Source organism: Hippocampus comes, unplaced genomic scaffold, assembly GCF_001891065.2.
Source record: "Hippocampus comes isolate QL1 unplaced genomic scaffold, H_comes_QL1_v1.1 scaffold2, whole genome shotgun sequence".
NCBI classification, from domain to species: Eukaryota; Metazoa; Chordata; class Actinopteri; order Syngnathiformes; family Syngnathidae; genus Hippocampus; species Hippocampus comes.
In genome coordinates this window covers 4,122,926-4,139,246 of record NW_017805139.1, presented here as the reverse complement: position 1 = coordinate 4,139,246, position 16,321 = coordinate 4,122,926, and positions in this window count along the sequence as shown.

The following is a 16,321-nucleotide window of genomic DNA, read 5'->3' as shown; positions in this document are numbered from 1 at the left end:
AATATCGGGTTTGCTTCGGGTTCGGGCCTGCAAATCGGGCTCGGCTGACGTCACTGCTTTCTCGATTCTCATCTTGATCGTGAGCGCTGTCTTCACCGCTTAAATCGCCGACACTTTTACCGGGAACGGGGGTCCACGGCCGGGCTTCGTCTGTGTCGCTGGCCCCCTCGTCACTGTCGACCGGGGTCGGATTCCATGCGTCTGGTAGCGAGCGTAGCGAGGCCACTCCCCCACAAGCGAGCATTTGCTCTGGAGCAAATTTAATCCAGCTGCGTTCACACTTGCACATTTGTTTCGGCGTAGCGTCGCAAACGAGCATTTGCTCTGGAGCAAATTTTTAAACCACCTCCCTGAGGTGGATCAAATTTGGTCCGGTATAAGCTCTTTAGTGGAGCTACGCCAGAGCAAATGTGCACGTGTGAATGCTCGACTGGATTTATTTCGGAGCTGCGTCGGACCAAACGTTGCCGTGTGAACGGGGCTTATGTTGATAGGGGTCCATTTTTATGTTGTAAGTTCAAAATGTTTTAACTGTACAGCACTCTGAGTTGCATGTTTTTGCATGAAAAGTGCTATATAAATAAAGTTTTATAGATATTGATTGGTTGATTGAACCACCAGGGACATTATTTTGAAACTTGGATGTGTTGTTACTCTCCCAGTGGGCATCTGATGTCAATTCAACATGAATATGACATCAAAATACAATCTTCAACGTCAAATTGATGTGCATTGATATAATGTTCCCACTAGGGCTTACATCATTCCTTCAACTACCGCACCTGTCAATTTAATGGTTCTATTCATTGATTGGTGGAGGGAGGGGTGGGGGGTGACTAGGGGTCACCATCTATCTATCCATTCATTATCCAAAACGCATATCGCCATGAGGGTCGCAGGTGTGCTGGAGCATGTTCTCACTGAGGCCACTTTTATCCTGTCTCAAGGAAATCAAGACCTGGATGGCACTGAATTTTGTGAATTTCAATTAAAAAAAGAAGTGATGATGTTTGGTCACAGTGCCACTAGGACATCCTATCGTGCTAACTTGAGCCCCCTGGCTGCTTATCTAAAGTCAACAATCTCAAACGTGTTCGTGTCTTGAACTGGATTTTTAATTCGACCGGCTGTTAGGTTCGAGAATGAACCGAATAAGGTTTTGGATCCCTAAAATGCAGACACAGACAAAATGCGAACAACACAAATGATTTTTATCAAAAATGGAAAACCAACATAAGTTAGAAATCGCTGGGCACAAGCTCCTCTGCCCCTATGTAACCTGCCCGGTGCCTCAGGTCTGTGGACCAGACACTATTCGAGGTACCAAGGATGAAGCGGCGGCACAGCAGGGATCAAGCCTTTTCTGTTGCTGGTTAGGCAGGCCCCCCTCGCTGTCCATCTTTAAAACTCCTTTTTTTGGCATTTGTCTCAGCATGAGACTTGACTTTGGTTTTACTGTTTTTGTAGTTTTTTTACCATCTCCGTTATTGTTTGTTGTATGAATTATTTTCAATTGCTTTGTACACAGCTGTTTTTTTTTAATGCTCTATAAATGTAGCTGAAATTAGCTGTTTTGGGGGCAGTAGGCCCAAACTGGTTACCACCCAATCGCAGGACACACAAACAACTATTCACACTTACAATTGTGGTAATATCTGTGATGCTTTTACTCTGAAAGCTACTGTTAGGGGATAGAGCGGCCTCCTCTTCCCCGCGTGTTCGTTGAATTTCGGACGAGGAGAATGTTGGTAATCCAAATAAAGGCTGGAGGCGATGAACAGTTCCTTCGAAGGGTTTTAATTTATTTTCTGCAGTTTACAAATCGATTCGGGCTCCTGAAGGGTCCAGATTTGAATCAGGAAGCATAGAAGAAACACATTCATGAGATTATATCGAGACAATATGATAATGAGAGGCGGTTAGGTACGCCTCTCATGCAAATCCCGGAAACAAAGAAAGTAACATGACATCTGACCCGGTGTGGCTGGAAGAAGGTGGGAGTGGTGAGGTGAGACCAAACGACTACTACCCACCATTTGGTGTGATGGCAAGTTCCAGTGAGATCAATAGTACTCATAGCAAAGCGCAGTCCCTCAATAGCTGCAACACAGATACTTGAGATAACAGTTCCTCTTTTGATGTTGACATGTCCTCTGGATGGGTCCTAAAAGTGGTGGGGGTGAGGGGGTACCAAAGGTAATTGTAATCACAGTAAGCAGGAAATACCTTCAACAGCATTCTACATTGTTTCTTTCAAATCCAGCTAACAGAGAGGAATCATATCTTAACACTACCTAACAAGATGTACGCCTGACCGCAGGTCATTAGTTGATGAGGGCTGAAGAGATGTGTGTGCAACTACTGCTAGAGCTAGGTCTATAATAAACTGTTGCTTGCTTGAAACCGGCTGCATCTTATTTACCCACACTACAATGGTGTCAAAAGTTGGGCAGTGGTAAAAAGAGCATGAAGAGCAACTTTTGGAGCTGGGAGTTTTAAAAAAAAAAAAAAAAAGGCAGCAAAGACAGGATGTCCGAAGACGGCAACGCCGAGGCCGCAGCGACAACAACCTCCCCAGCTACCGACAAATGCCAACGTTCCTCCGAGCGCTACATTCTTCATACAACCACCTGAAGCATTCGACTTCGCAAAGTCTCAAGATTGGGAATGGTCGATGTGCAGATTCGAGAGATTCAGACTGGCCAGCAACCTTCATCTTAGCACAGACGCTAAGCAGGTGAACACGCTGATTTACTGCATGGGGGAAGAAGCAGATAACATCCTGCGTGGCCAAGATTTAACCGACGCTGTCACGTTGTTAGGTGGTGGTGGACCCCAAAAAGCAGGCAAGAGCAGGGTGTACTTGACAGATTGCATTAAAACAGAAAACTGAATCCAAAACAAACAAAGTCCAAAGTATCAAACAAAAATCATGACTGAAGATAAAACATAACAATGACCTAAACATGACTGGAACAAACATGACAGCAGCCAACAAACAGCAACAATGACCCGACAATGAGTGCTCAGGCTGGGAGTCCTTTTAAAGCGCTAATTACATAACGACCAACAGGTGTGCAGCTGCAGGGAGAGCCCTACAGTGCCCCCTGTTGGTCCCAAACCGAAACATGACAGACGCACAGAGACAGCAGTACACCTCGGTAAAGAAAACGTTCGAAACGTACTTTTTGCACAGAAAGAACGTGATAAATGAGAGAGCTAAATTCAATCGGAGAGTGCAACAACCAGGTAAGGCTGTTGACGTTTTCATTACTGCACTGTATGCCCTGGCGGAAAACTGCAAATACGGAGCACTCCACGACGAGTTAATAAGAGATCGCATCATGGTGGGGCTGAGAGACACCAGTTTATCTGAGAGGATGCAGTTAGACGCAGATTTGACGCTGGAAAAAGCAGTCAACATGGCAAGGCAGTCTGAAGTAATAAAAAAGCAAAACGACCTCATAGGAGGAGGTATGATGGGCATTGATGCAGTAACAAAAGGAAGAAATAAAAACCATTCACACACAACACCCCTCAGCACCCAAAGCACTCATCAGCAAAGCCACAGCCATCATCATCGGATTGCCAGATGTGCTACAGATGTGGAAAGTCACCTGGTCATGCCAAAGCACAATGCCCAGCTAGAGATGTCACATGTCATATATGTGGAAAGCGAGGCCATTACAGCAAAGTTTGTAAGTCCACCAAAACAGTACATGTTGGAGAGACAGACTGTAATGAGGACACTCCCTTATTCCTAGGCTCAGTAGATGCAGGCTTGGACCCATGGTTTGCTGATTTGACTGTAGGAAACCACAAAGTCAGGTTTAAGATTGACACAGGAGCCAACGTCTCAGTTATTCCGGCTCATATCTACCATGCCATTACAGAAGGCGACTCACAGTTAGTCAAACCTGCCAGACCACTATTTGGCCGAGGTCGCGTGCCCCTATCTGTTTTAGGCAGATACAGTGAGTCACTATGCAAGGGAGAGCAAGTGATACAGGAAGAGATTTATGTTGTCAATGACTTCAATATAGCCTTGTGAAGCAGACCAGCAAGTGTTAAGATGAAACTAGTCTACAGAGCAGACACCATAGACAAGTCTTCAACTTCAACTTCAACTTCAAATGGAAGAAGGCTACCCAAAAGTGTGTCAGGAGCAGCAGCCATACACTATTAAGCTCAGGCCAGATGCCATCCCTACTCCCTGGCCACACCAAGATGAGTCCCAATCCCTTTACTAGGAAAGGTGAAAGAGGAGCTCAAGCGAATGGAAAGACATTGGTGTCATATCCAGAGTGGAAGAGCCAACGGACTGGTGTTCGGGCATGGTTCCAGTGCCCGTTCCAGTGCCCACAAAGAACGGCTCAGTGCGCATCAACGTCGACCTCACTCAACTCAACGAAGCTGTCTGCAGAGAGAGATATATACTGCCGTCAGTGGAGCAAAGGTTTTCAGCAAGTTGGATGTCAATAGAGAAGGGTCCCCAAACTACGGCCCGCGGGCCGGCTCCGGACCGCCTCTGCATTTGGTCCAGCCCCCCTGAACAATAACAGAGAGTATTTTGATTTATTTTTCATCGATGCGGATTTGTATTTGATAATAAAGTTGGGCTTTTGCAATAAAATGTTCCTTAGTTCTGAACTATTTTCATTGTTAACTATTAATTAGTAACTATTTCATAAACACATATACTATAGCTTGACATTTGTTGCATCTTTCTGCAGTCTGTGCCGTTATCTGGCACCCCCAGAAAAAAAATCCGAAACCCGCCCCTGTCGAAGAGAACGGGATCGTGGCAAAAATGTTAGGTAAGAGAAAAATAGATGCAGAATGCAGGGTATTTAACCCAAAGTGGACAAGCGATTATTTTTTTGTTCAACGCAAAGAAAAGGCTGTCTGTCTCGTCTTTCAAGAGGCGGTGGTGGGATTCAAAGAGTACAATCTGCGGAGACACTATGAATCCCGTCACAACGACAAATACGAGAGCCTGCAAGGACAATTGCGAGCAAACTATCAAAACTAAAAAGTGGAATGTTAGCTCAGCAAAATACATTTGTACGCCAAGCTTAGCTGAGCCAGTCATCTGTTCGAAAAAGCTTTCGTGTTGCTCAACTGATAGCAAGCAGCGGTAAGGAGAGTTAGTCAAGAAATGCATGAATGCTGTCGCGGAGTAGGTGTGTCCCGAGAAGAAAGATGTCTTGAATAGCATGAGTCTTTCGGCGAGTACAATCACCAGACGTATTGAAGAAATCGCGGGTAATGTATATGCCCAGTTGCAGCAGAAGACGAAAGAATTATTTTCATTCGCACTGGATGAGATCACGGATGTGCAGGACACAGCGCAACTGCTATTTTTTATTCGTGGAGTTAGCGCAAACTTTGAGATGTGCGAGGAGTTGGCAGCCCTCCAAAGTCTCAAAGGGATTACGACGGGGAGGGATATTTTCGGCAGAGTGCACCAAACTCTGGAAGAGTTAGACCTGGACTGGTCAAAGCTAGCCAGCAACACAACTGACGAGGCTCCGAGTATGGTGGGCGTGTCTCGGGGGTCTAATAGGACGCATGAAGTGGGAGATGAACGGGGATTCAAATTCACTGCCGAATACACCAGCAAGCACTGTGCTGCAAAGTAATGACTTAAAATTCTGTCATGAAGGTTGTGGTGGCATGCATTAACTTCATCAGAGCAAAGTTTGACTATTATTTATTTCATAAATGGTGTAATTTATTTCCTGGCTGTTTTTCTGTGAAGAACCCATGGAGGTTTATTTAGTTATTGTTTATTTGATGAATAGTCTTATGTATTTCCTGACTTTTGTTCTGTGAAAAATCCAGAAAAGGATATTTGATTTTGTGTGGGTTTCTGCAAAACATTTTTTTTTTACATTTAGGTGCTCTGCAGTCACACTTTTTCTGTTACAAACTGACCCCGGCCTCCCATCACAGAAGCGAAAGGTTATGCGGCCCTCACAGGAAAAAGTTTGGGGACCACTGCAATAGAGGATTCTGGCAAATCCCATTGTCCCCTGAATCGTCACTATTCACCACCTTCACAACTCCCTTTGGCCGCTTCCGCTTTAACAGATTGCCCTTCGGCATTACGTCAGCTCTAGAACATTTTCAGCGGCGCATGTCAATAATCATCGATGGGATACAGGGAGTCGTTTGCCACATGGATGATATCCTCATATGGGGAAGAGATCAAACAAGACCACGACATCAGACTACACTCAGTTCTCAACAAGCTCCAGGAAGCCGGTGTCACGCTTAACATGGAAAAGTGTGAGCTTGGCAAAAGTGAAGTCAAGTTTCTGGGTCATATCCTGTCCGCTGACGGAGTGCAGCCAGACCCAGACAAGGTAAAGGCTGTCTTGTCCATGAGAGAGCCATCCAACACAGGAGAGGTTCATAGCTTTCTGGGAATGCTAAATCAGCTGGGAAAGTACATTCCAGGCCTGGCGGAAAAAGACAAGCCATTGAGGGACCTTCTCTCAAAGAAGAATCAGTGGGTGTGGGGATGTGCACAACAGAGAGTGTTTGATCAGCTGAAAAAAGTACTGACACTTTACGACCCCAACAAAGGGCTGAAGCTGTTGGCGGATGCCTTGTCATACGGACTGGAAGCAGTCCTCCTGCAGAAGGAGTAAGAGCAGTGTAAACCAGTCGCATATGCATCACGTGCAATGACGGAGACAGAACAGAGGTACGCCCAGGTAGAGAAGGAGGCGCTAGGAGTGACTTGGGGGTGCGAGCATTTCCGGGACTTCCTTATTGGTAGACATGTTGCCATAGAGACCGACCCCAAGCCAATTGTCAGCCTGTTAGGTCACCAGGCACTTCCTGAGCTTCCTCCCAGAATCCAGCGATTCCAACTCAGGCTCATGAGGTACAGTTACACTATCTCACACACCCCTGGCAAAGAACTGTTTACAGCCGACACACTCCCATGCTCACCTGTCTGTCAAGACTCAAATCTGAAAACGACAGACAAAGAATTAATGGAAGACACAAACATCTATGCGGATGAAAACATTGTTAGCATGCCAGCCAGCTCAACGTACATGACACAACTGAGAGAACATCTGCAGGAAGACAGCGTTTGCTCAGAGGTCATGTCATACTGTCAGAAAATGGCCTGACAGAGGCAAGCTCACAGCTCCAGTTCAGGCTTACTGGCCAGATAGAACCTTGCTTACATTACACGATGGACTACTGCTCAGAGGCTCCAGACTAGTTACTACCACAGCAATGCGCAGCTCTGTCCTTGATGCAATACATGAGGGACATCAGGGGGTCACCAGGTGCTGAGAGCGGGCCAGAGAGGCTGTATGGTGGCCAGGATTGAGCAGCCAACTAAACGAGCTGGTGAGAAATTGCAAAACATGCATCAAAGTGTGTGCCAACCCTGTGGAGCCACTGATGGCCAGTGAGCTCCCACAGAGACCTTCGCAAAAAGTTGGTTCTAATTTATTCTCACTCAACCATGAGACCTACCTACTAGTAGTGGATTATTATTCTAGGTTCGTAGAGATTGCCAAACTAACTTCCACTCGATCTCAGGATATTATTGTGCATCTCAAGACGAACTTTGCCAGGCACTCTGTGCCTGGAATTTTTTTTTTCAGACAATGCCCCTCAATACTCCAGTCAAGAGTTGTACGACTTTGCCACAGCCTACAGTTTCACTCACACTACTAGCAGCCCTAGGTTCGCTCAGAGTAACGGTGAAGCGGAGCATCACGTGCAGACGGTGAAAAAGCTGCTGAAGAAGGCTCAGGATCCGTATCTGGCTCTGTTGGCGTATAGAGCTACACCGATCGCAAACGGCTACAGTCCTGCACAACTCCTCATGGGCAGAAGACTGCGCACCCAAGTGCCCCAGCCAAGCATCCTTCTCTTCTCGACCCAGAGCTTCCGGACGGCGCTGTGATTGCAGCAAAAGAGAGGGAGAAGAGAGGTAAAGACACTGCAAGTTTCAACAACAGACACCATGTGACACCGTGTGAGAGATCTGAGTCAACTCAGTCAGGTCAACCAGTGAAGCATTTTGCACATAAAGAGTGGGCCAAAATACCTGCTGAGTGCTGCAGAAGTCTCACTGAAAGTTACAAAAATTGTTTAATTACAGTAATTGCCTTAAAAGGTTGGGCAACAAAATATTAAAATAAGGGTGCCATATTTTTTGTCCATGCCCATTTCATTGATTAGTTTTTTTTCTCCAAAAATTCTATTGAACCGTAATTCAAAACCAATGTCTGTTTTTTCATGAAAATTATATGTATTGTATTCATGATTATTGTTATATTCTCTCTCTTTTTTAATCGCAGGGTACCGACAATTTTGTCCACGTGTGTATAATTTGAAAAAGAACAAAAAGCTTGGTGCAAAAAGAAAGAGGGGCAACTCAGTACAAAAAGAGTTTAAAGATGGCAGATGGAATATTTCTATTCACAATGCATGTGGGAAATGGAAAAGAGGGACGTGGCTGGTTTGAAGCGATTTCAGCTCACTGTGACAGTACAATCACTCACCACAGAATGATGAAAAGACTGAAGGCGAGCAAAGTTCACAAAATCCTTCACTCTAGGGAATGGAGGGATACAGAGAGAAGACTGAAGGAGAACAAGTGCAGAGGACAGATTAGCGAAATGGGCTAACCCGCGGACAGTAGAGTGGCCTGCCAGTGGGAAGGATCATGGGTATCATGTTAAGCCTGTGTGTTTTGACTCGGAAAGTGAGAGAGACCATCTATATATAATTCAGAGTGACTTGAAACACCCTAAGCAGACACACTCAATCTGTTTTAATTCTCTTCTCTTGCTTTTGTTTTCTCTCCACCCCGTCTTTTTGTCCTCATTTAATGTTTCCACCCCCGAAGCTACTCATTGTCACTGGCCTTTTCTCTCTTCTATTTCTGTTATTCGATTGCAGTTTGAACACCTAAAAAAAAAAAAAAAAAAAATTAAATTAAATAAAAAGCAAGAAAAATGTCATCCCTTCACTGGTGCTGGCTGACTTTGAGCAAGTGGTAGGGTGCACCCTGGCCAGGTAACCCTCATACCCAAGGACGATTTAGGCTCTTCAACAAACCTAACTGTTATTTGGAATGTGGAAGAAAGATGCAATACCCTCAGAATGCTAGGACAACACAGGAGAGATTCAATGCAGAGCGAATTTTGGAGCAAGAAAGTCATGACTGTGAAGATGTGTGTCTCAAAGAAAACGTCTTTGTACTACTACCATACACCAGTTTCTTGAAGAACATGCTGCACCTGGCTCTTTCAATTTGTTACACCAACCAGAGAAAGGCTTTGCATCTCCCCGCCACCTTCTCTTGAGCTCATCTAAGATGGACTGATGCAAGTGTAAAAAGGTTCTGCAGTCTGATGAGTCCACATTTCAAATTGTTTTGGGAAATTGTGGACGTTGCATCTTTCGGGCCAAAGAGAAAAGGAACCATCCAGACTGTTGTGGACACGAGGTTCCAAAGCCAGCATCTGTGAATGGTATAGGGCTGTGTTCGTGCCAGTGGGATGAGTAACTTACGGATCTGTGTAGGCACCATTAATGCTGAAAGGTGCATAGAGGTTGAGGAGAAATATATGCTGCCATCTAAACATCTTTTTCATGAAGGCCCCTGCTTATTTCAGCAAGACAATGCCAGAGGTTACGTGTTACAGCAATGTGGCTCTGTAATAAAAGAGTGTGGGTACTTGACTGGCCTGCCTGCAGTCCAAACCTGTCTCCCATTGAAAGTTTGTGTCTCATGAAAGGGTAAAATAAAACATCGGAGACCCTGACCCCACGACATTAAAGGTCACGTGTGAAGGAAACTTGGCCAACCATATTTTGAGTAGTGTGTGTGTGTGTATATATACAGGTATATGTATGTACATACGTGAAAAGCTGTAACCATTGTAAATAGCACAGCCACCTTATGCTGTGTTTTCTATGCTATTGTTAATTTATTATATTTATTCTACAAATATATTGCTAATGCTATATTTTATATTGCACTTTTATTGAAGTGTGTACAGTTCTTTCTGAAATATTTACTTTGTGCAATGAAACACTTTTTTTTTCTTAAACCAGTGTGGGACACATAAAGGTTATCTTAGCTTATCTTAAATACACATATTTCAAAACTCACATAAAATAAGTTGTAGGTAAAGTAAAGCAAACAAATAAAACAGAATGTAAATATCTCTATTTCACAGTCTCACAATATAGTGAGTGTAGAGTCACAATCACCAGTAAAACAGTGCAAAAAGGTGAATTAAGTGAAAGAAAACTATCACAACAATCATCCAGTAAGTAAATAAGGTATATTCACGGTCGACTAAAATTTTTGTGCTTCATAATTTTACCTTCTTTTGGTGCATCGGGACTGAAACAAATACATTTTTGCACTAGTTGAAAGCATATTGAGGTTTCGATCCAAATCTTTCAATGTTTTTTGTCACTTAAGTGAAAATGTGCAAAAAGAACCTGTGACCTTTTCCATTTCTTATTAATTTGCAAATGAGAGAAGAGGAGACTTTTCCATGAGATGATGTCATGCGAGAGCACCTGTCCTCTCCAGGAAACTCAGCTGACTGTCAGCCTAATTAATAATATTATTTTGTTATTAATAGTCATAGTATTTTGCATTCTTAATTAGCAATTGAACATGGTTGATGACGTTTTGTTGATATTAGTGGCAACAGATTGTGACGGCAATACAAACTCGCCCCAACTATAAGTCATGCCACCACCCAATGGTGGGAACATCATCAGAATAAAAGTGAACCACACCATTAATGTCCATATATTTCAAGGTTTATTTTCTCACGTACAGATATGGTCCACTTTATACCCATTTGAGAGTTTCGATGATTGCTGTACTTTTTTTTTTTTTTTTACATAAATAATTGTTATTTGTAACTTGCAGTTTTATCATGAGTCCTGTCGGTTACATGACAAAACGTTGGACCTAGGAACACAATAAACAGTCAATAAACAGTACCCTTTTTTTCTGGCAGTGTGGGTCAAACTTTAAAAAAAAAAAATAAAGAAAAAAAATTTTTTTTTAATCGAAAAGACATTTTTGTGTGAAATGCCATTTCTGATTAAAATTTGCTATTGACCAGTATAACATATAACAATAGAGAATATCTGCTGCTTAATATGCCCTCATTTAGTTTGAGTGCATGTGTTTATCATCATCTAGTTATGAGCAGTGCGCGTGATTTGGTGACTGTGCTGTGTTGTGGGGCCCATATGTAAAGTCTTGGTGAGGGTCATCGAAATCCTCGGAACATCCCTGGTTTGTTTTCAAGGTGCTGTCTGACAAATATGTTTGGGAGCTGGGCATTGGATATTGCTGTTCAACCCTCAATTCACTCAAATGTAGGGCAAGGCTGACAAAACTACCAAAGACAATTCATGTAAATGTTTTGAGGGAAATAAATGAGGGAAGGAAAAAACAAAGGGGCAGACAGTTGCTTCGAAAGTCTTCCGAGAAGACAGACGTTTAACCTAATTAGTATGCAAACGTGCACAAAAGGGCTTATGATCCAAAGTTTGTTATTCAGGTCAGGAGATGAGAAGGCTCAACTGGTCTTTCTAACCCTCATTTGTCTACCCACTGCTGATGGCTTTGTGCCCAGAAGGGTGGCAGTCATTTGGCCTATATTTGTTTGCAGGTATCTTTGTTTTGTGTGGCTGGTGGACAAGAAACAGTTGGGTAACGCCTACATCACTTTCTTCAAGCAACGTGATTCATAGACAACAGTTGGTAAAAGACCTTTGTTTACATTTATGACATTTCATAGACAACTGTGTATGGAATTTAACCCATAGATGACCCACAGACACATCAATACAATGGACAAAATACCAAATTTCCCCTGGAAGGAAACAAAGCTGTAGCAATGATTACATAAATCGAAGGACAAAAGACTCTAAAACTGAAAGAAAATAAAGAAAAAACAATCTTGCCTTTAGGTAAAAACCACCTGCCCTAAAATTGTTACATCACATTACACATAAACACGTATTCTAACCTCCTGTGGCATGTCCCATGAAGATACATTGGCTAATCATCTTTGATGGGGAGTGTAAAGAGGACACAGACAGATGAAGAAACGACTAATGACAGAGCAGATTCAGGAAAATGGAAGCGTAAAATGGGATGTTACGATGGTGTACAGATACAGGTAGTAGAATATTGAACCCTAAAACAAATCCAACACAAATTTGAGTAATCAAACAATAATTTTATGAAAGGGAACTCGACAACATGAGCATGAGAAATAGCAAAGAACAAAAAATAACAACAAAAATGGTAAAGTGAAAAACTTAAGACACCGCAAAGTTGATAAACTTGGCAAAGCATGAAGGGAGGTACAGTAGGTACCGAATACAACTACAGGATACTGAAAAAAGTACAAAGTGAAAAATCAATACAGTGTACATAAATAAAATGGGAATGCGGCAGAAAGCAATAAAAGTACTCAGCTACATGGAAAAGAGCAGCTGGCAGAGTCTCCCAATGTTTTGACAAAAAAGCACAGGGCAAGACGGCCACAGGTGGTGCAGGTGTGGTTGCAACTATGAACTTTAAAACAAGATTAAGATTAAGATTAAGATATCCTTTATTTGTCCCACACTGGGGACATTTACAGTCTACAGCAGCAATTTTGGGGGGTAGAAAGAAGAAAAACAAAGTGTTTGCGAGCACAAAAATAAAAGTAGATTAAGAGAGCTGTACACAGTTCAATATAAGTGCAATATAAATTTAGATATAGATATATATAAGCATATATGCAACTGGTACAAGATGGCTGTGCTATTTACAATTGTTACTGGTTTTTCACGTATTTTATTTTTTTTTATTAAGCAGCCTGACAGCAGTCAGTAGGAATGAGCGGCGGTATCTCTCCTTCTTGCGGCGCGGGTGAAACAGTCTCTGGCTGAAGGAGCTACCCAGTGCTGTAAGGGCGGGCTGGAGGGGGTGGGAGGGACTGCCCATCATAGCCTTTAGCTTAGCTAGCATCCTCCTGTTGCCCACCCCCTCCAGAGTGTCCAGGGAGCAGCCCAGGACAGAACTGGCCCTCCTGACCAGTCGCTCCAGTCTCTTTCTGTCCCTGGCCGAGATGCTGCCTGACCAGCAGACAATACCATAACGGATGGCCGAAGCCACCACCAAGTTATAGAATGTCTTAAGGAGTGACCCCTGAACTCCAAAAGACCTTAGTCTTTTGGGGTTCACTTTGTGTGTTGATTTTATCTTCTTCAGTTGATTTTGACCTCAAATATTCTGACACACATTTACAACTGTCATGGATCTGTTTGTGACCAACAGGTGGCATTGTAGGGCTCCGCCTGCAGCTGCACACCTGTTGGTCATTGTGTCGTTAGTTGTCACTTTAAAAGACTTGATGCCCGACTGCTCTGTGTCGTGTCATTGTTTCTGTTTGTCTCTGTCATGGTTTCTGTTGCTGTGTCTGTTACAGTTAGTTTGATGCTTCAGCCATGGTTTTTGTTTGATACTTTGGGCTCTTTTTGTGTTTTGGATTTTGTTTTCTCAGCATTTTGTTTCATACATTTTGGTCAATCCACCCTGATCCTCCCTGGCTCCCTGCTTTTTGGGGTCCTCCAACTACACCACCAACATGCACACCGTGACAACAACTCTTTTTTGATGGATAAATGTACTTGAGTGGAATGGAGCTACTTTAGAAACAAACACACGATGGCATGGTGTGTTTGTTGGTGTGATGGGTCCATGAGGCCTCATGAAGCGTGTTGACACAATGACACACTGTGTTGATACTGTGTCGCTGACCACTGACACCTGATACTGTGTCGCTGACCACTGACACCTGCTGAACGCTATCTGGACCCTTTCCCCTGGAAGGAAGTACGCATGGAAGCTAGTGCCCCCACCATCACCCCCTCCTTCTCGGCCATGGACTGATAAGCCAGGACTGTCTCCATGAGCAGACCTTGACGAAGCAGCTGCGGCCTGATACGCACACACAACCAGACAATCAAACGCGCATACACACCCTTGAAATCACCGCCTTTATTGTTCCTGTTTTTCCCCCCGCGACGTGATCTGATCTGTGGAGCGCACGGGGACCGTGCAGCTGGTAGGATGGGCCGCGTCGCGTTCTTCTTTTGTCACCGCGGAGGAGAGTGGTTCGTTGCTGCTGCTGCGTGTAGAGAGGCGCCGCTGCGCCCCCCCCCCCCCCCCCCTTCCCATCCATCCGCCCCCTCATTACATGTTATGTCTTGTGACTTGTTGTAATTGTCATATGCTTGTATATGTGCTGGGTCTTTTTTTATCCTGGACTCAAATTATCCTCAGAAGAGAATAGTTTGAGCATGTTTTTTTTTTCCCTCTCCCTCCCTAGTGGTTTCCTTTCTGAACTCTGACTGTAAATTTCCGCAGTGTGGGACAAATAAAGGATATCTTATAAATACCTTATTCCCCAAAAGGAGATCAAACACGGTGGACAATTTGCGTTTCTCTGGGAGCTGCTCCATAATATGCACGTACTGTAGCCGTGCCACTCGAGTGAAGCGTGCCTCAGCAGTCGATAGTCCGCTGCTCTTTTTTTTTTTTTTTTTTAAATAATCTTTATTGAACAAATCAGAATACAATTCTCAGTAAGATAGTCCGCTGCTCTCTGCTGTGCGCGAGTGAGCTCGAGCACGTACTCAAGTGGTTCAACCGATCAGCGCCGACGCAACCCACGTCACATATCAAAGAAGCTTTGAACTACTACAACAGCGAAGCTAACCTAGCCGACACGACGCTCGAAGTCAGATGGACACGTTTTTCTGATAATCTATGTGTTTTCCTTTTTGCCCAAATATATATTTTTATTCGAGCGAGGGTGAGGTCTGGCTTGTTTCGGCAGGTGGCATCGTGTCGCTAGACGCACTTCCTCATAAATAACAGTTTGGCAGGCTTTTGCGGCGTGATGCCCCCTGGACTGAATCGACGCAGTTCATGTATTGGTCATGTGATCGTCTTGAAGCAGTACACGCATCGACGCTGGGATTGATTTGTTAGCTCGACACATGCGTCGACGCCTCGGTGTTGCTGGACCCATCACGAGTTTCTGGACATTTGATTGGTTTTCTCGGTTAGACTACCTCCTTGCCTTTTGCAAGCGCTTTTCGTTAATTTATAGTTTTTCCTAGTTCTTTTAACCAGTGATTTCTGTTCATCTGCAGCGGCTCCTCTTGTTGTCTGTTGTCTGTTTAAGAGGGAGGAGATTTCATCTGTGCTGTACAGCACATTTGACAATAAAGTTGTACTTGACTTGACTTGATACTTTGTCGGTGATTTTTGTTCTTGTAATTAAATCTTCTTGCAGAGTTTTGTTTGTTGTCTATGTTTCTGGGTTTCTAAAACATTATTCGGTTAATTTTGAACCCTGACAAACAGAACGCGCTTGCAAAACCAAGGCAATAGCAAAACCCAAAAATACACAAAATTAAATTGCAAGAGTCCAAACACGCGAAACTAAAATGTCAAAAATCAATATAAGAAAAATACTTACAAAACCAGAATCAACACAGACAACAATGACGACTATGGACAAGAGCAAGAAGGTCTAGAAAATAACATTTGAAGCAGTAGAGCAAGCAAGGTCAATAATCTCACAGATGAGACAATTTGGCAGTCCTTAAATACTTGGCAAGGCTTTGATTAGGAACATGGATGAGGTGCGCCTAGTGGAAGGAAATTCCCTTCATTCCAGCTGGAGCTGAAACAACAAACACAAACAGAATATGACAGAAAAAGTGGAAAGAATTTTCAGGTGGAAGTTGCAGTTACAGGGGATGATTGAGATGGAGAGAGCTCACCACACAAACCCGGGAAAATTAGACATTGGCCAGTTGTGGTGAAACTTGAAATATACAAAGATCCTGCACAGAGCAAAATACTTAAAAGGCTACAATAGCTCATATAAATGAGAGAAATTCTTCCGAAATTAAAAGCGGCATGACAAATGTATAGTTTTCCCCTGCACAAGTACACTAACACAACAGGTTCAAGTTCAACACCATCAAGTGGCATGCTGACAACTGCAAATCAACCACCTAAACAACAAAATTCTTAGACTCTGCATTAATAGTAAATCCACAAACTAAAAAATGGACTTCAAAAGCTTTGAATATGCTGACATTTGATCCAGAGAATAATTTGGACCCAGACACACACACACATATATATATATATATATATATATATATACACACACACACACACATATATATATATATATACACACATATACACACATATATACAT